Below are 21,815 nucleotides of genomic sequence, written 5' to 3'. Positions count from 1 at the left end.
ATGCCTGCACATTCCTCATGGGAATGTAAAATGGTGCAGCCATTGTGGAAAAAAGTATAGTGGCTCCTCAAAAAAGTAAACATAAAATTATCATATGATCCAACAATTGAGCTGGGTGCTGGCCTAGCTGGCGTGTAGTCCCAACTAATTGGAAGGCTGAAGCAAGATGATCCATTGGAGCCAAGGAGTTCAAGGCCAGCCTGGACAACATTGAACTTGTCTATAAAACAAAGCCCATCTGGGTAAGTATACCCATATGATAACTATACCCATATGATCCAGCAATTGCACTTCTGGGTATATACCCAAAGAACTGAAAGCAGGGACTTCAACGGATATTTGTACACACATGTTCATAGTAGTAGTATTCACAATAGGCAAATAGTGGAAAAAACCCAAGTGTCCACTGAGAGATGGATAAACAAAATGTGGTATATACACAAAATGGAATATTGCTCAGCCTTGAAAAGAAATGGAGTATTATTCAGTCTTAAAAAGGAAGGTGGAGGGGCACGCCCAAGATGGCCAAATAGGAACAGCTCCAGCCTCCAGCTCCCAGAGTGAGTGACACAGAAGACAGGTGATTTCTGCATTTTCAACTGAGGTACCGGGTTCATCTCACTGGGGAGTGCCAGACAATCGGTGCTGGTCAGCTGGTGCAGCCCAATCAGCGAGATATGAAGCAGGGTGAGGCATTGCCTCACCTGGGAAGCTCAAGGGCGAAGGGAATCCCTTTTCCTAGCCAAGGGAAACTGAGACACACAACACCTGGAAAATCCGGTAACTCCCACCCTAATACTGCACTTTACCAAGGGTCTTAGCAAATGGCACACCAGGAGATTATATCCCACACCTGGCCCAGAGGGTCTCAAGCCCATGGAGCCTCCCTCATTGCTAGCACAGCAGTCGGAGATCTAACTGCAAGGCGGCAGTGAGGCTGGGGGAGGGGCGCCCACCATTGCTGAGGCTTAAGTGGGTAAACAAAGCCACCGGGAAGCTCGAACTGGGTGGAGCCCACCGCAGCTCAAGGAGGCCGGCCTGCCTCTGTCGACTCCTCCTCTGGGGACAGGGCATAGCTAAACAAAAAGCAGCAGAAACCTCAGCAGAGGTAAATGCCCCTGTCTGATAGCTTTGAAGAGAGCAGTGGATCTCCCAGAACGGAGGCTGTGATCTGAGAACGGACAGACTGCCTGCTCAAGTGGGTCCCTGACCCGAGTAGCCTAACTGGGAGAAATCGCCCACTAGGTGCAGACTGACACCTCACACCTCACACGGCAGGGTACACCCCTGAGACGAAGCTTCCAAAGCAAGAATCAGACAGCAACACTCGCTGTTCAGCAATATTCTATCTTCTGCAGCCTCCGCTGATACCCAGGCAAACAGGGTCTGCAGTGGACCTCAAGCAAACTCCAACAGACCTACAGCTGAAGGTCCTGACTGTTAGAAGGAAAGCTAATAAACAGAAAGGACACCCACACCAAAACCCCATTAGTACGTCACCATGATCAAAGACCAAAGGCAGATAAAACCACAAAGATGGGGAAAAAGCAGGGCAGAAAAGCTGGAAATTCAAAAAATCAGAGCACATCTCCCCCTCCAAAGGAACGCAGCTCATCACCAGCAACAGAACAAAGCTGGACGGAGAATGACTTTGACGAGTTGAGAGAAGAAGGCTTTAGTCGATCAAACTTCTCAGAGCTAAAGGAGAAACTACGTAACCAGCGCAAAGAAACTAAAAACCTTGAAAAAAGAATGGATGGATGGATAACTAGAATAATCAATGCAGAGAAGGCCTTAAAAGAACTGATAGAGATGAAACTCATAACACGAGAAATATGTGACAAATGCACAAGCTTCAGTAACCGACTTGATCAACTGCAAGAAAGAATATCAACGATTGAAGATCAAATGAATGAAATGAAGTGAGAAAAGAAGTGTGAAGAAAAAAGAGTAAAAAGAAATGAACAAAGCCTCCAAGAAGTATAGGATTACGTGAAAAGACCAAATCTACGTCTGATTGGTGTGCCTGGAAGTTATGGGGAAAATGGAACCAAGTTGGAAAACACTCTGCAGGATATCATCCAGGAGAACTTCCCCAACCTAGTAAGGCAGGCCACCATCCAAATTCAGGAAATACAGAGAATGCCACAAAGATACTCCTCAAGAAGAGCAACTCCAAGACACATAATTGTCAGATTCACCAAAGTTGAAATGAAGGAAAAAATGTTAAGGGCAGCCAGAGAGAAAGGTCCAGTTACACACAAAGGGAAGCCCATCAGACTAACAGCAGATCTCAAGGCAGAAACTCTCCAAGCCAGAAGAGAGTGGGGGCCAATATTCAACATTCTTAAAGAAAAGAATTTTCAACCCAGAATTTCATATCCAACCAAACTAAATTTCATAAGTGAAGGAGAAATAAAATCCTTTACAGACAAGCAAATGCTGACAGATTTTGTCACCACCAGGCCTGCCCTACAAGAGATCCTGAAGGAAGCACTAAACATGGAAAGGAACAACAGGTACCAGCCATTGCAAAAACATGTCAAAATGTAAAGTACATTGATGCTAGGAAGAAACTGCATCAACTAACGAGCAAAATAACCAGCTAATATCATAATGACAGGATCAAGTTCACACATAACAATATTAACCTTAAATGTAAATGGACTAAATGGTCCAATTAAAAGACACAGACTGGCAAACTGGATAAAGAGTCAAGACCTATCAGTGTGCTGTATTCAGGAGACCCATCTCACATGCAGAGACACACATAGGCTCAAAATAAAGGGATGGAGGAAGATCTACCAAGCAAATGGAAAACAAAAAAAAGCAGGGGTTGCAATACTAGTCTCTGATAAAACAGACTTTAAACCATCAAAGATCAAAAGAGACAAAGAAGGCCATTACATAATGGTAAAGGGATCAATTCATCAGGAAGAGCTAACTATCTTAAATATATTATACACCCAATAAAGGAGCACCCAGATTCATAAAGCAAGTCCTCAGAGACTTACAAAGAGACTTAGACTCCCACACAATAATAATGGGAGACTTTAAACCCCACTGTCAACATTAGACAGATCAATGAGACAGAAAGTTAAAAAGGATATTCAGGAATCGAACTCAGCTCTGCACAAAGCAGATCTAATAGACATCTACAGAACTCTCCATCCCAAATAAACAGAACATACATTCTTCTCAGCACTACATCTCACTTATTCCAAAATTGACCACATAGTTGGAAGTAAAGTACTCCTCAGCAAATGTAAAAGAACAGAAATTATAACAAACTGTCTCTCAGACCACAGTGCAATCAAACTAGAACTCAGGACTAAGAAACTCAATCAAAACCACTCAACTACATGGAAACTGAGCAACCTGCTCCTGAATGACTACTGGGTACATAACGAAATGAAGGCAGAAATAAAGATGTTCTTTGAAACCAATGAGAACAAAGATACAACATACCAGAATCTCTGGGACACATTTAAAGCAGTGTGTAGAGGGAAATTTATAGCACTAAATGCCCACAAGAGAAAGCTGGAAAGATCTAAAATTGACACTCTAACATCACAATTAAAAGAACTAGAGAAGCAAGAGCAAACACATTCAAAAGCTAGCAGAAGGCAAGAAATAACTAAGATCAGAGCAGAACTGAAGGAGATAGAAACACAAAAAACCCTCTTAAAAAATCAATGAATCCAGGACCCAGTTTTTTGAAAAGATCAACAAAATTGATAGACTGCTAGCAAGACTAATAAAGAAGAAAAGAGAGAAGAATCAAATAGACGCAATAAAAAATGATAAAGGGGATATCACCACCGACCCCACAGAAATACAAACTACCATCAGAGAATACTATAAACACCTCTATGCAAATAAACTAGAAAACCTAGAAGAAATGGATAATTTCCTGGACACTTACACTCTCCCAAGACTAAACTAGGAAGAAGTTGAATTCCTGAATAGACCAATGGCAGGCTCTGAAATTGAGGCAATACTTAATAGCCTACCAACCAAAAAAAGTCCAGGACCAGATGGATTCACAGCTGAATTCTACCAGAGGTACAAGGAGGAGCTGGTACCATTCTTTCTGAAACTATTCCAATCAATAGAAAAAGAGGGAATCCTCCCTAACTCATTTTACAAGGCCAACATCATCCTGATACCAAAGCCTAGCAGGGACACAACAAAAAAAGAGAATTTTAGACCAATATCTCTGATGAACATCGATGGAAAAATCCTCAATAAAATATTGGCAAACCGAAGCCAGCAGCACATCAAAAAGCTTATCCACTATGATCAAGTGGGCTTCATCCCTGGGATGCAAGGCTGGTTCAACATATGCAAATCAATAAATGTAATCCAGCATATAAACAGAACCAAAGACAAAAACCACATGATTATCTCAATAGATGCACAAAAGGCCTTCGACAAAATTCAACAGCCCTTCATGCTAAAAAGTCTCAATAAATTAGGTATTGATGGAACATGTCTCAAAATAATAAGAGCTATTTATGACAAACCCACAGCCAATATCATACTGAATGGGCAAAAACTGGAAGCATTCCCTTTGAAAACTGGCAAAAGACAGGGATGCCCTCTCTCACCACTCCTATCCAACATAGTGTTGGAAGTTCTGGCTAGGGCAATCAGGCAAGAGAAAGAAATCAAGGGTATTCAGTTAGGAAAAGAAGAAGTCAAATTGTCCCTGTTTGCAGATGACACGATTGTATATTTAGAAAACCCCATCGTCTCAGCCCAAAATCTCCTTAAGCTGATAAGCAACTTCAGCAAAGTCTCACCAGACAAAATCAATGTGCAAAAATCACAAGCATTCTTACACACTAATAACAGACAAACAGAGAGCCAAATCATGAATGAACTCCCATTCACAATAGCTTCAAAGAGAATAAAATAACTAGGAATCCAACTTACAAGGGATGTAAAGGACCTCTTCAAGGAGAACTACAAACCACTGCTCAGTGAAATAAAAGAGGACACAAACAAATGGAAGAACATGCCATGCTCATGGATAGGAAGAATCAATATTGTGAAAATGGCCATACTGCCCAAGGTAATTTACAGATTCAGTGCCATCCCTATTAAGCTACCAATGACTTTCTTCACAGAATTGGAAAAAACTGCTTTAAAGTTCATATGGAACCAGGCCGGGCGCGGTGGCTCAAGCCTGTAATCCCAGCACTTTGGGAGGCTGAGGCGGGCGGATCACGAGGTCAGGAGATCGAGACCATCCTGGCTAACATGGTGAAACCCCATCTCTACTAAAAAAATACAAAAAACTAGCTGGGCGAGGTGGCGGGCACCTGTAGTCCCAGCTACTTGGGAGGCTGAGGCAGGAGAATGGCGTAAACCCGGGAGGCAGAGCTTGCAGTGAGCTGAGATCCGGCCACTGCACTGCAGCCTGGGCGACGGAGCGAGACTCCGTCTCAAAAAAAAAAAAAAAAGAAAAAGAAAAACAATAAAGTTCATATGGAACCAAAAAAGAGCCCGCATTGCCAAGACAATCCTAAGCAAAAAGAGCAAAGCTGGAGGCATCACGCTACCTGACTTCAAACTATACTACAAGGCTACAGTAACCAATACAGCATGGTACTGGCACCAAAATAGAGATATAGACCAATGGAACAGAACAGAGCCCTCAGAAATAATACCACACATCTACAGCCATCTGATCTTTGACAAACCTGACAAAAACAAGAAATGGGGAAAGGATTCCCTATTTAATAAATGGTGCTAGGAAAATTGGCGAGTCATAAGTAGAAAGCTGAAACTGGATCCTTTCCTTACTCCTTATACGAAAATTAATTCAAGATGGATTAGAGACTTAAATGTTATACCTAAAACCATTAAAAAAAAACCCTAGAAGAAAACCTAGGTAATACCATTCAGGACATAGGCATGGGCAAGGACTTCATGTCTAACACACCAAAAGCAATGGCAACAAAAGCTAAAATTGACAAATGGGATCTAATTAAACTAAAGAGCTTCTGCATAGCAAAAGAAACTACCATCAGAGTGAACAGGCAACCTACAGAATGGGAGAAAATTTTTGCAATCTACTCATCTGACAAAGGGCTAATATCCAGAACCTATAAAGAATTCAATCAAATTTACAAGAAAAAAACAAACAACCCCATCAAAAAGTGGGCAAAGGATATGAATAGACACTTCTCAAAAGAAGACATTCATACAGCCAACAGACACATGAAAAAATGCTCATCATCACTTACCATCAGAGAAATGCAAATCAAAACCACAATGAGACACCATTTCACACCAGTTAGAAAGGCAATCATTAAAAAATCAGGAAACAACAGGTGCTGGAGAGGATTTGGAGAAATAGGAACACTTTTACACTGTTGGTGGGATTGTAAACTAGTTCAACCATTGTGGAAGACAGTGTGGTGATTCCTCAAGGATCTAGAACTAGAAATACCATTTGACCCAGCCATCCCATTACCGGGGATATACCCAAAAGGATTATAAGTCATGCTGCTATAAAGGCACATGCACACATATGTTTATTGAAGCACTATTCACAATAGCAAAGACTTGGAATCAACCCAAATGTCCATCAGTGACAGACTGGATTAAGAAAATGTGGCACATATACACCATGGAATACTATGCAGCCACAAAAAAGGATGAATTCGTGTCCTTTGTAGGGACACGGATGCAGCTGGAAACCATCATTCTCAGCAAACTATCACAAGAACAAAAAACCAAATACTGCATGTTCTCACTCATAGGTGGAAATTGATCAATGAGATCACTTGGACACAGGAAGGGGAGCATCACACACCGGGTCCTATTGTGGGGAGGGGGTAGCGGGGAGGGATAGCATTAGGAGATATACCTAATATAAATGATGAGTTAATGGGTGCAGCACACCAACATGGCACATGTATACATATGTAACAAACCTGCACGTTGTGCACATGTACCCTAGAACTTAAAGTACAATAATACAATAAAATTTTTTAAAAAAAAGGGAAGGCAATTCTAACACATGCTACAACATGAATGGACCTTGACAACACTATTCTTGGTGGAATAAGCCAGACATAAAAGGACGAATATTGTATGATTACACTTATATGCGGTACCTAGAATAGTTAAATTTACAGCGACAGAAAATAGAATGGGGAGCTACTATTTAATGTATACAGAGTTTCAGTTTGGGAATATTTAAAAGTGCTGGGGATGAATGGCAGTAATGTTAGCACAATAATGTGAATGTTCTTAATGCCACTGTACTGTATACCTAAAAATGGTTAAAATGCTTATGTTATATATATATATATAACCACAACTAAAAAAAACTAAAGCATGTGACTGAGGCTATAAAGGAATAACAAAATAAAACTTTTTATCTCCTTTAATTTTGTTTGAATTTCCAAACCCAATTTTAAATAAAGAATTTATATATGCATTCTTTATCTTCCAAAATTTGACAGTACTGTGTTTTACAATCTGTCCTTGTCATAAAGGGTTTGTAGGTATATGGGATTGTGTACGTATATATAACAATTATCACTTCTCATGTGTGCTTAAAAAACCTGAATTCTATATTTGCAACCCAAATGATAGCTTTCAGAAAACACTCCATTTTTGTACGTGTGTCTACATTTCTAAATCTACTTGAAGTTATCAGAAACAGAAAGTTTACATTTCTCTACTCAAAAGTTGATGGGAGAGGTCCAAAAGGCAGTTGACTACTCAGATCTGGGGCTTACAAGAGAAAACGAGACTAGGAAAAAACATTTAGGAGTCTTCAGACATAGGAGTATTATTTTGTACCACTTCCTGGTATGCTTATTGTTTGTGTACTTGTCTCTTTGTCCATAATAGATTATACGCTCTTAAAAGGCAATGAAATGCCTCACTCAGCTATTTGTTCCATGCAACATTAGCACATCATTTTTAACAGAAGAGGTAGGTGTCAGATAAATTTTTAAAAAATTGAACTGAATTGAGTCCTAGACAGAGAACCCTCAAGTCTTTCTCCAGCTGGTCTACCCAGATGTGAAATTTATGAGCTTCCTCTAAATCCTGGCTAATTGTTTTGTTTCATTTGCAAAGGGAAGGTCAGAGGTTTGCAGCTCAGCCATAATGCCTACATTTCAGTCTCCATTTTACTATATGAGAATCATTCAATAAATAATACAAATGAGATCTACTTTTTTTGGTTCATTTGGCACCATACTCTCCTTGTATACCTACCCCACTGAGGATCACGGCATAGAGATTCACAGCCAGAAATAAGGCAGGAGGTCAAGCAAGGCTCCTTATGCAGGAAGGATATTCCCTCCTTCCCTTTTGGGAACACTTCAACTAACCCTATTTTAGTTTGGCTGCTTTGCCTCATTTCTAAAAAAATTTCATTACACTCCGTAGACCTTCCCTTGATGCCCTAGTTAATTAAGTTTACATAATTTCCTACTGATTAGTTTTGAACAGCTTGTTCTGGATTTTCTCTCCTTTAATTTTTCTGTCTTTACTGACTGCTTAAAATCCTCAACTATGTGTTACCACAAAGTTCTCTGTTATACATACAGAAAGAAAAGCAAATCAGCATTGTGATTCATAGAGATCTGGGATCAACTATTTCAGGAAACAGAAACCTTTAGGTGGAATCCAGTAACAAGCCAGAAATAATAAACAACAGGAAGACGCTTGTTATATTCTTTCACACACAAAAATGAACTATAGTCCAATCGTTTCCTTATATTTTACATTTACTGAGATCCTATGGGATTCTTTCTCTGTGCTTTGGAACTCAGAGGATTAATGAAAAGAATTATTAACATGTATTTAAAATTATTGTTCAAACTGATTTATATCCTCCTCAAATAAAATTTTGAACTGACATTTTGTCTGTGTTTTGGGGCCATAAATGAATAGCTTACAAGGTAATTTAAAAATCCATTCATTTTGGCCATTTTTGTGGCTAATGTAAACTGCGACATAACCAGTGAAAGTTTCTAATAATGGAAATAGTGAAAATTAACAGGTCAGCCGTGCCACAATCTGGTCCATCTGCTACATATAGACAGCCTCAGAGGACAATGAAGAAGAAAAGTGAACCCAAAACGTCAACACCAATATCCTAAGGCCTTTCATGATCCAAGAAATGACAATTGGCTGTGAAATTATTCTGAAACCTGCTTTTCCCAAAAATTCTTTCATTTTCTTGGTACTTTAGGAACAGTAGAACAATTTATTTTCAAACATAAATTAAATTTTTTTTTATTTTTATAAATATCAAAATTCTTAGGACTGTTCAAAATTTCACACAGATTCTTTCTTGCTCACATTAACCCTACAAAACAAAGGTAAGGGTCCCCATACGCCACTAGCTCATATCAGAACACAGAGGGGAAAAGTTGACTTTAAAGGTTGCAGCAAATCTCCTTCAAAAACACTCTGCTAATCGAGAATAAGTCTGCACTGGCAAAACGAAACTAATATATTTTTTAATGTATTCTCAAATGACTTTTCTGTGGTGAGATACTCTCCACCCCATATATTGAACTATGCTAGGTCAGCCAGTATTCTTGCTATGTGACAATCAGTCCTCCTCCCTGGAGAGACCAGGTGTTTGCTTTCTGGTGATTTTGCCATAATTGACAGCCAAATGTGCTGTTTTGTACAAATCGCATTCAGTATTCTTTCACTTCTATTGAAGACTCCCTTGTTTTATATGCCAAGAAATTCTATGAGACGGGAAGTTCCTTTAAAATTTGTTTTAAAAAATCAGTTTCCACAAACAGTCTGAAGATATTTTTTTAATTCAGACATACATAATCACTTCCTAAAAGCATAGCTGAAGGTCATATTACACAGTGATGAGATGTCAAGCAAAGGAATACATACATTTCAATTTGCAAGCTCACAAATAAGTGTTGGTACTTAGAGGAAAAAAAATCACAGGCTTGGGAATGAAAGATAAGATATGAAACACTAGTTAATTGGCTAATTCACAAGGATAGCTTCTCCTTGGAACAAGCATAATTCCCATTATGATAAGCACTTTGCAGGTGTACTGAAGGAAGAAGAGATAAAGTTTGCCAATTAAGTTAGTGTTTTCCCAAGTGAATTCCGACTCCAACAATGGTACCAAAGGAGTGTGATGCAATTATGAACCTAAATTTCACAGGATTTTGTGCTGAAAATACTCTGTAAGCAATTCACTGAAAGTGCTCGTAATTCATGACAAGCTTCTCAAACCCTTTCTGATTATACACCTTAAAAGACAGATTAAAATGTCCTTCTTTTACCTTTGGACCTCAGTGGTCATATATAAATATCACAGGACATTTCATGTGATTTTTAAAAAGTGAAAAAATAACTGGAAATATGCAAATATCCTACTCTCTTTGGTATGCCAGGAGGAAGATTAAGACGTGTAATCTCACAGGGCAAATCTATATGGTCCCATTACTTCTAAATGCATCCACTTAAGCAAGAAAATTTATTTGATAAACTCCTCTTAAAATATTTAAAACAAGGATCAAGATTAGATTTCATTTTCTCATGCCAGTCTTGCTTGGTTACTAATTGTAATATTTTAATGCTATGTGTTAAAATTTGAAGGACAGAATTGATGTCCATCCATAGTCTGGCACAATTGTTTCTAACCTCAGTGACCCTGCTCAAGCTTCACTATTGGCTGATATACTCCTAGCCGAGCTTCATCTGAGCCCAGGATTTTTTTTCCCCACTGCTTTTATTTCATTGTTCTTGAATGCCTTACTGCTTTTACTGTTATTGATGTTAGAAGTTACAGTGCCTTGCTGTTTAATGCATTTGTTGTTTGTGTTGAACATTCAAAATGCTGAGATAAAAGTGGACTTGGAATAAAATGGAATACATGGGATCAAACTATGGAAATAAGAAAACATTCAAAAACAATGATAAAAGCAAAGAGAGAAAAAACATAAAGACATACACAGTTTAAAAGCCATTCTGTGTTAAATAAGTGGTTCATTCAGTTCAGTATCTTCTTTCTGTCAGCAGCACCAGGGTAAGTTTTGTAGTAACGCTTGTCCATTCATACTCTTTGATCGTATCCTCAAAAGGTTTGAAAGGTATCCTGAACATACCTATCTTTCATTAATAATACATTAAGGATGAGGTCATAACCTAGTCTTGGACCTGTCAGTTTTTCCATCCAGTAAATTATTTTTATCTTAATTATTAAAATGAATAATTCCTTTATTTGTCTTAAAACAATAGGGAGTCTAGTTTCAACTCTGCCATTGACTGGCTATTTGACCTTGGGCAATGTTTAATAACCTCTGTATCTGAATGTCCCATCTATATAATGAGGAGACTAACCTCAAATTTTATGTTTTGAGTACCAAATTTCAAGAAGATGATAACACGCCTATCTTTACATTATACAAACCCCCTGTTTTGCAAGCTGTAAACTTCTCCCTTTGTTTTCTCTAGCTTTCAAATAATCAATCTCTCATGGTAGAAAGAGACCACAGAAATCATCTAACACAACCCACGGGGTGCCTGAATCACCGTTACAGAATTCCCCACTACCAGTCATCTTGCTCCTGTTTGGATACTATTACTGATGGAGTTTTATGAACTCCCAAGACAGCCCACTTTATTTTCAACTAATGCCAACTGTCAGAAATTCTTCTGATATGAATTCAGATATAAATGTTGATATAAATCTACCTCCTTGCAACTTTCTGGTTCTTCCCGTTGGGGCAACACAGCACAGACTTAAACCCTTTTTCTACATGATCCACATGATAGACCTTCTAATACTGGAGGAAGCTGTCACATTCTTGTAAGTTTTCTCTCTTCTCCAGGCTAATCATCCTTTAGCTTTTATTCCATCGAATTGTACACTTTAAATGGGTGAACTGTATGGTATGTGTTGTATCTCAAATTTGTTTTTTAAAAAGAACTATAGAAATGTAAGACACTTCAATTGTTTTATCTCTAGTGAAAAACTGACAGCAGCTCCAACAATACATCCCTGAGCTATGAAACTCAGAGGCCACCATTCCCCATGGGCAATTATAATTCTGCCAAAAGATCATGACTTTGATAATCCGGGGAAGCAATCTGGGGATGTGGTATAAACCACATCTAGATATCATTACACATAAATGATTGTGATCTGAGCACCAAGAGATTTACTTATGGAAATCTAATATGGCTACCAGGAAATGTTCCCCTATGTACAAACTTCACTCAGCAGCTGTCATTTATATAGATTCTTATTTGGCAATTGCAGCAATCAGTTTGTTGTGAATTTTAGAAGGTAAACAAGTATTCCAAATAAACACTGTGGTTTGGAGAATATTCATTAAATAGATATTATATAAACACTATGTTCTAGAGCCTAGGAATATAAAGACATATGGAACCCACTTCTAGCCCTAAGTTCTGTATGAGAAGCAAAGTGGCAAGACAGGAAATTCGACAAGAAATATAAAAAAGACATTTCTGTCAATAGGGTAGACCAGATAACCTAAATAGCCTCCCCCAACAAAACTCAAAGAAACTTCAGAATAAAATATAGCAAACATTTTTTAAAAATACATAGCTAAGTTTTCAAGAAGATAAGGGAACTACTTAGAGGTCAAAGTAGAAAAATTAAGTAAGAAAACAGAAGAGAAAGCAAATGACCTGATACTATGGCAGCCCTGTGGTTGGGATGCCGATACTGGTCTTGACAAGGAGCCACATAGGCCAAGAGAAGCCAAAGAGGGGCATCTCAAATCAAGCTAAAAAGTTTGGGCATTATCTTATAGGCATAGAGAGTTATAAGAAAATACAAAATAGGGAAGCAATGGTTAATTTCGCAATTAAGAAAAATTACTCTGCCAGCAGTATGGCTAATAAATTTTGAGGTAGATCTGAGGAAGAGAGACAGGTTAAAAGACTATTAATAATCACAAACATTTATCAAGCCCTATTATGCCATCAGAAGGCTAAGAGCTTTATATGTATTATCTCAATTATGACAACCCTATATATACATTATCCTCTCTTATCAATAATGAAATGGAGACTCGAAGACATTAAATAATTTGCCCAAATCAGTTAGCAATTGGTTAGGTAAAATATACTAACAGTCTGATGGTTTGAATGGAAATGGAAGCTTTTAATTATCTCCTGTCATATTCAGGAGATAATTTTAAAAGGTAGAACCAAGAGGGCCTGAAGACTCCAGGAATGAGAAAAAGAGGTATTTAATAATGATACAAGCAATAATATCCATATGTGTTATACAATATCTATAAAATGATACAAGGGATATTAGAGTTTTCTCAATAAGCTAAACATAGAACTACCATACAATATAGCAATTCCACTTCTAGGCATATACTCAAAAGAATTAAAATCAGGTGTTCAAATACTTACATATGAACGTTTATAGCAGCTCCATTCATAACAGCCAAAAGATGGAAACAACCCAAACATCCATCAACAGATGAATGGATAAACTAAATGTGGTATATTCATGCAATGAAATATTATTCAGTTGTGAAAAGGAATGAAGTATTAATACTTGACACAACACGGATGAACCTTGAAAATGCAGTATGTTAAGTGAAAGATGCCAAAGGCCACATATTAGATAATTCTACTTATATAAAGTATCCAGAATAGGCAAATCTACAGAGACAGGAAGCAGATTAGTGGTTGCCAGGGCCTGCAGGTAGGAGAGAAATAGGAGGGACTGCTAAGTGGGTTTCCTTTTGGGGTAATGAAAGTCTTCCGGAACTAGTGAGTGATGAGGTTACATAACACTGTAAATGTACTTAATGCCACTGAATGATACACTAAAAATGGTTACAGTGATAGATTTTATATTATGTGTATTTACCACAATTTTTAAAAGGTGAATATTGGCCCATTGATAGAGCATTTCCATGGAGATATTTAAAGGGTAGGACTGATAGGAGTGAGGCAGAAAGATTAGTCTATCATTAAAAAGCAATAATAAGGGCTTTTATGAAACACTTGTGTTATAAAAGGGACACTGACCTTAAAATAAAGCAGTACTATGGAGAGGATTTCCATTCACCGTAAAAATCATCATCATTCATGATCTTGATAATATAAAGGGCAACACAGGACAACAATGGCCAGGGTTAGAAACAGATAAAGAGGTAGCCTCTGCCCTTACCAGTGTTTTTTTGTTTGTTTGTTTGTTTGTTTGTTTGAGACAGAGTCTCATTCTATCACCCAGGCTAGAGTGCAGTGGCGCAATCTTGGCTCACTGCAATGTCCCTGCCTTGGCCTCCTTAAGCGTTGGGATTCCAGGCGTGAGCAACCGAGCCTGCCCACGTTTTAAAAGAGAGTAAGCAGGACTCACAAAAGCCCTACAATATGACAAGTAATAATATAAAAACTTAAGAGTAATGCAGTCAACACATGCAATGAATTCAGAGAAGAAAGTAGTCAAGGCAGGTTCCTTTGAAATATATGATCCAAAACGTTATGGCAACATTCTAGTGCAGTAGTTAAAAGTACAGGTTTTGGTGCCATATTGAACTTTGGCTCCACCACTTACTACCTGCCTGAACCTTTGCAAGTTACTTTTCCTCAATGTCCTTATCTGGAACATGAGAACAATAATAGAACCCATCCCCAAATTGTTGTGAGGATTAAATGAGATATATATACACATATTCATTTATTCATTTATTTTAAATGCTTAGAATAGTGCCTGAAGCATAGAAAGTGCTCAGTAAATATCAGCGGCTATCATCATCATCATCATCATCATCATCATCATCATCATCATCCCAAGCACTGAAGAAACAGTAAATTGCATTTAGGAATAAAATTTGGCATTCCAGCCCAGCAATCTTCAAACTTTTGTGGGAATGCAAATAAAATCAAAATTGAAAGTCCAGTAGTTACACTGAGTTGAAGTAAAACTACTCTAGCTGAAGTAATTCCTGTATGGTGAGTCACACTGTCTGGGAATTCTGTCCTAGACTTACTCAAGGAGTTATTCATTATTCAACATTTCATGAACATCTACTATGTGCTAGTTTTTATGCTAGGCTGAGTGTTTAGAGAGGAAAGATATAGGTCCTGTTCTCCAAGAAAGTTACATTCTGGTTGATGAGATAGGAAAAAACTCCCCCAATTTTAAACATCTTTATTGAGATATAATTCACAATCCCACCCATTTAACATATACAATTCAATGGTTTTTAGTGTATTCACAGTTATGCAACCATCATCACAATCAGTTTTAGAGCATTTTCACCGTTCCCAAAAGAAATCCTGTGCCCATTAGCAGTCACTCCTCACTTTCCATTAACTCTGTCCCCAACAGCTCTACGCAACCCCTAATCAACTTTGTGTCTCTATAGATTTGCCTATTCTGAACATTTAAAATAAACAGAATCATAAATATATGGTAAAAATCCAACAAATTTAAGATCACTCTACGATAATTACAATATTTCTTTATTGAAGTATTTAAGCAATATCAGGACTTAGAAAACAGAAATGATGCTCTGATTCTTGTTCCACAGGTTTTCATTCCATGTGTGCACCTCTGACAGATATCAACTGTTTCAGGTTATCCTGCCGAGGTTTAGAAAGGTTAACTAGCTTGCCCAAAGGCACACAGCCAGTGACGTCAGAGGTAGGATCTGAACCCTGTTCAGTCTGACTACAAAGCCATCAGCTCTAAGCCCCTAAACTGTTAAGCTCTTTCACTCAATAGTGGTTTTCTCCTGACCCAGTCAAAGTGGCTTATTTTTCAAGGAACTCCTTAATGTATAATATAAATGGATTCTTAATATTACTGATAAGTTTCATATTTATTCTATATTTTACAGACTTATATTAAAAACTCAGGTTTCAAGAGAAAATAAAAGTTGGCTAGTGGACTGATAAAATAGAATTTATCAGCACAGGAGGGGACAGAAAGATGGTGACTCTGGGTCTCACATTTGTTTGCCCTCCCTTTTCCCATTCTACAGCATGAATATACTTTACAACCTCAGACATGCTTTTAAAATCTTTCTTTGTGAGTCCATTTTTATATATAGAACAAGAAAAGAAATATCACATAAAACTATTAACAATGGCTTTAAGTATATGTGTAATGTGGAACTGACCACTCCTTGTCAGTACCAGAATTTCCAGTAGATAAACAGGCATGTTTGCTTGTCCTTTAAAAAGTTTATCAGGGCTGGGCATGGTGGTCCCCACCTGTAATCCCAGCACTTTGGGAGTCCACATGGGAGAATCACTTGAGTTCAAGAGTTCAAGACCAGCCTGGTTAGCATGGCAAAACCCAGTCTCCACAAAAAATACAAAAGTTGGCTGGGTGTGGTGGCATGTGCCCATAGTCCCAGGTATTTGGGAGGCTGAGGTGGGAGGATGACTTGAGCCCAGGATGCGTAGCTTGCAGTGAGCCAAAGTCATGCCACTACACTCCAGCCTGGGCAATAGAGCCAGATCCCATGTCAAAAAAAAAAAAAAAGTTGATCACTTCCTAACAGGAGGCATTTTATTTGGGTGGTTTTCTGCAGTCAGAGCAAGCAGAAGCAAAGCAACTGGGACATAAAGAACAGAAAGAATTTCAGTGGAAGATGTCTGTAGTGCATGTAGCCAGGTAAGTCAAGATATCAGAAGTGCCTATTATAAAGCAAAAACAAAGAGAAAGGCTAATGAAATTTTGTCTTCCGCTTCTCTCACTATTTATCATAAAGAAAGAACACAGCAAAGACCTCCATCACACTAACCCTTAGCAGTGTACACCCTGCATGCACGCACACATGCATGAATGCTCACTTCCGTCTCTCACTTCACTTGAACTTAATCTGTGTTTAGGGAGCTCCTACTTGAATTCCCATTTTAAACTTGTCTATCCTGAAGTTGGGGCCAATAATCCAAAAATCTGTGGTATAGGGTACAATTTTAGATCCCATTTATAAGCTGCAAGGTCATAAGTGAGTTATTTAATCTCCTAGATCCTCAGCATGCTTGCCCATAAAATTACTGAGATGATGTAAACAAAATCCCTAGTGAGTACTGCTCTCTTTAGATGTCCCATTTGATTTGTAACTATATCTCAGCATATACAATATTTAGCCACAATAGCTAGCTCAATATTTTAAAATTAAAGATAAAATGTTATGGAAGCCCTGCCTGTCTAAATTACCAAAGAGATGAATAACTGTCTCTTTTTTTTTTTTTTTTTGAGATAGAATTTCATTCTTGTCGTCCAGGCTGGCGAAGAGCAATGGAGCAATCTCGGCTCACTACAACCTCTACCTCCTGGGCTCAAGTGATTCTCCCGCCTTATCCTTTTGAGTAGCTGGGATTATAGGTGCCTACCACCACGCCCAGCTAATTTTTATATTTTTAGTAGAGACGGGGTTTCACCATGTTGGTTGGCCAGGCTAGTCTCAAATTCATGACCTCAGGTGATCCACCCACCTCACCCTCCCAAAGTGCTGGGATTACAGGCGTGAGCCACTGTGCCTGGGTGAATAACTGCAATTTTCTTCTGACAATGTGCATTTTAAAATTAAGTCTTATAGTACTTATTTCCAAAGAAAGTGCTGTATTTTAATCACTCTACATCCCATGTTTTGAATTTTTTAAAAGACTACTATGAATCCTTACCATGACAACTAAATTCTTTCCATTCCAAAAGCCTGCAAATACATAATCTGAGAAAATGGGCAATTTGAGACAACCTAACACAACCAGCTTGGGGACCCTGCACAAAGAGCACTGTAACTATGGAAACACCTAGCAATGAACTTACACTATAAATCACAGAACCTGTTCCATTATTCAAGCACCAAGCATTTGAGATCAATTTATAGCAACTATAAGCTATTAATAATGGTATTCTATTTAATTTGTCAAACACAATTTTCTCTCTCAATGAAATCTTTGGGAAATACTGAAGTATTTTTCTTCAGGAGAAGAAAATGTTAAATCCACCTAAGTGGTACAGTATACCTGACGGGTGATACGGTATACTTGACTGGTGGTTTTTAACCTCTTTGTGAAACAAATATTATGAAATCAAGCTTATTTAGCACTTGGCATATGTTTATGATATTATTTACATTTTACATATATAGCTGGATATAGATATATAAGCATGCGCACACACACATATATACCCTGTTTCTTCAACCAGGTTAATAAATTCCTTAAGAACAGAAAGCATAACTTAGAAGTCTCCTTATCACCAGTGCTTAGTGGAATGCCCATGATCCAGTCCTTAATGAATGCTTTCCTGACTAATTTTAGCTCTTCTTTTCTAAGCACAGGAGACTTTGGAAGAAGATAAATCACAGCACATTAATGTGAACAAGATTTTGTGATGGGGGAAAAAATGGGAATCAGTAACTGAATGAATCTTACAGTGCTAAGTTCCAGAAGGAGGTGTATAAGAAATACCCTTATATACATGGTGTCTGGTTCATTAAATACTCATCTTTTTTCCACAAACTTTTTTTTATTGAGAAAACAAACTTTAGGCCAGTGCTAACTCTTAATTTTCTTCCACCCATGGGATTTTTTTTTTTAACTGGTAGGTTTTGCTTTTTCTCTAGAATTGTGTGCTGCTGAGCCTCTACTCTCCTCTCTCCCTGCTTCCCCTCAGTCAAGAGAGGAAGGAAAAATACATAGTGCCTATGTATGAATGTTAGGATACAGCTGAGAGCTGACATCCTACATGAAATATAAACAGAGCATCTCACTGTATGATGACACAGGATGTAAGAGAAGCAGACTTTCAAGTATTTAAGTTTAATATTCCCATTTTTTAATTTAAAAAGCAAGGGAAATAAACTGCTTCATATTTTTCTATCATAAAACAGTAACGTGTAGGTATTTTTCTTTTGGTCATCAGTCTCTTTTGGGAATCTAGTCCCTTGATTCAAAGGGTCTCTTCCCTCTCCTGTATGTCTGGTCCTTCAGATTCCATTTCCACAATGTTCTACAAGTTAGCCTCCATCCTTTCTGTTCTAGCTCAAAGGTCTTCATTAATTCTCAGCCAAGCTACCATATTCACCTCCAAATTGGTCTCACAGCTCCCAGTCTTCCCCTATAACTCATTCTATTTGGTGCTGCCAAATTAACGTTGCTAAGATACAGCTGTGATTCACGAAGTCACAAATATTTCTTAAGCACGCACACTCTATGCCAGACACTGTGCTAGACTCTAAAGATTCAGAGAAAAAGACACACAGGTGTTGTTGTCATCTTATCTCATGAAGCTTACATTCTAATGATGTATTCTGCACAAAATTCATCAACCCATTGCCAAAGGAATTAAGTGTAATTTCCTCACTCTGTTCATCATAGGATATGAGCTAAGTGATCCTTTCTAGATTCATCTCTTACTGCACCCTTGCCCTCTGTTCTAGTGAAATGGGTTTTGCTCATCTAGAATTTTGCTACAACCATGCTCCTACTTCTTTCTGACTTCTGCACCTAGAATCCTTTTCCTCCTCTCCCCACATCAGTCTCTAGAAACATAATCTAAATTTCAAGGCCTAATGTTTCTCTCCCTATAATGTCCTCTGAAACTTTTATTTTACTTCGCATTATGGCAATTGTGTATTTATTCTATCCTCTGTCTTACTCCTTTTTTTTTTTTTTTTTTTTTTTTTGAGACAGTCTCACTCTGTCGCCAGGCTGGAGTTCTTTGGCACAATCTCGGCTCACTGCAACCTCCACCTCCCGGGTTCCAGTGAATCTCCTGCCTCAGCTTCCCGAGTAGCTGGGACTACAGGCGTGCACCACCACTCCCAGCTAATTTTTGTATTTTTAGTAGAGACAGGGTTTCACCATGTTGGTCAGGATGGTCTCGATCTCTTAACCTCGTGATCCACCCACCTCAGCCTTCCAAAGTGCTGGGATTACAGGTGTGAGCCACTGCACCCGGCCATTACTCCCTTTTTATTACTCACAAAAATTAACACAGAAACTTGTATACATTAGATAGGGAGTATTTTTAGGAATGTACATATTTTCTAAACTCTCTTCCATTCCTTCCTTCAGAACAAAAAGAAACTTGATCTTATCAGGGTAGGGAAAGGGAAGGGCATGAAGAAACAAGGAACACTGACCGATGAGCACTTATCCTGAAGTTATTTAATCTGAAACTTGAACATGACTGAGGCTAGTCAGGTGAAGAAGGGTAGAAATGACTACATCTATTAGATTATGCAAAAGCATGGATGAGAGACAATACTCTGTTGACAAAACACTGCAACCATGCTAATATCTTAATGGAGCAATACAACCCAGCCCCACTGAAAAAAATAATCATAAAAGTCTTCACCATTATGTATCATAATAGTTGCATTTTGGGGTGAGTGAATCAGCTTGCAAGAACCCTCTTTCTCAAAGACCAAACTTCCACATTGCATTCCATATCCCCAGAAACATATGGACTCTGGCATATGTGCTTACCATGAACCGAAGATACACACTGACCCAAGCCAGGCCAGCCAGATTCCTTCTCCTGGGAGTTTGGAATTGGAACCATGAGAACAAATCAAGGCAGTGTCTTCATGAGTTACTCAGGTACTGCAGCTTGGTCATTTTTCTACCAAGTAGACTGTGGAGCAAAGAAATCTTGTCTGTATATAGGTAAGAAGCAGATATGCAAACAAAAGCAGAGGGAGAGGGAGCATGGGCACCTCCCAGGTCCAGGCCGGCTTTCCATTTGTTCCCTAATTCCAGTCTCCCTCTGAGGCCCAGCTGCTCCCATTCTTAGGTCTGGCAACCTCTACATCCTTATAATAAACCCCTCTTTCTGCTAAGGCTAGCTCAAGTTCTTCTCAGACACCTATAACCCATTAGTCCTAACTAGGACATACACGTTTTATTGAGCCACCAAACTCACACTTAACAGTGTGTTGGAATTCCTCTAGTATTTATCAAGCTCCTACCATGCTCAACTTATTCATCACCAGTACAGACATCTAAGAGTTTTATTTTCCATTTTATTTAACATTTTCTTTTGATTGTAGCACAAATTATTTTAGGTCACACATACTTAAAAGTTTTGTGTCATAATGTAAACCCAAAGCCTATGATTCGTGTTTTATTTTGCAGCTAATATTCACTCTGAGTTACTGATATATGCATATCAATATTCTGAAAGACACTTTGGGAGATAAAGGGGCAATGAGTTCAAAAGCCATTTTTCATCTCTTTAATCAGACCAAGTTCATCCAACAAATTTCAATTGTGCTGATAAACAGTTTTAAGAAAATTCATCGAGGAACACATTGAAATGGTCTCTCTAGAAAGCTCTGACTGAATTATTATATTCATAGATATAACATTACCATGATCCAGTGATTCACTGTGCATTACTCACTGGACCCCTAGGGAGCCAGCCAACATATAGTCCCACCCAACAAGATTAATATAATCTAGCAGCAGAGTATTTCTCAAAATTACCCAAGCATAAGACTCATCTAGAGCATTGGTGGGGCCGGGCGCGGTGGCTCAAGCCTGTAATCCCAGCACTTTGGGAGGCCGAGACGGGCGGATCACGAGGTCAGGAGATCGAGACCATCCTGGCTAACACGGTGAAACCCCGTCTCTACTAAAAATACAAAAAAACTAGCCGGGCGATGTGGCGGGCGCCTGTAGTCCCAGCTACTCGGGAGGCTGAGGCAGGAGAATGGCGTAAACCCGGGAGGCGGAGCTTGCAGTGAGCTGAGATCCGGCCACTGCACTCCAGCCCGGGCAACAGAGCAAGACTCCGTCTCAAAAAAAAAAAAAAAAAAAAAAAAAAA

General features: G+C 38.6%; 1 protein-coding gene across 1 annotated transcript in view; it reads right to left on the bottom strand.

Annotated features, from left to right (window-relative positions):
* The window catches only part of LOC111529498 (FERM domain-containing protein 5), a 337,786-nt gene that overhangs the window by 215,423 nt on the left and 100,548 nt on the right, over positions 1–21,815 (bottom strand). The window lies entirely within an intron of this gene.

The sequence above is a fragment of the Piliocolobus tephrosceles genome, unplaced genomic scaffold (assembly GCF_002776525.5).
Source record: "Piliocolobus tephrosceles isolate RC106 unplaced genomic scaffold, ASM277652v3 unscaffolded_109, whole genome shotgun sequence".
Taxonomy (NCBI): Eukaryota; Metazoa; Chordata; class Mammalia; order Primates; family Cercopithecidae; genus Piliocolobus; species Piliocolobus tephrosceles.
The sequence above is the reverse complement of the archived record's forward strand: the minus strand, read 5'-3'. Positions and strand labels throughout refer to the sequence as shown.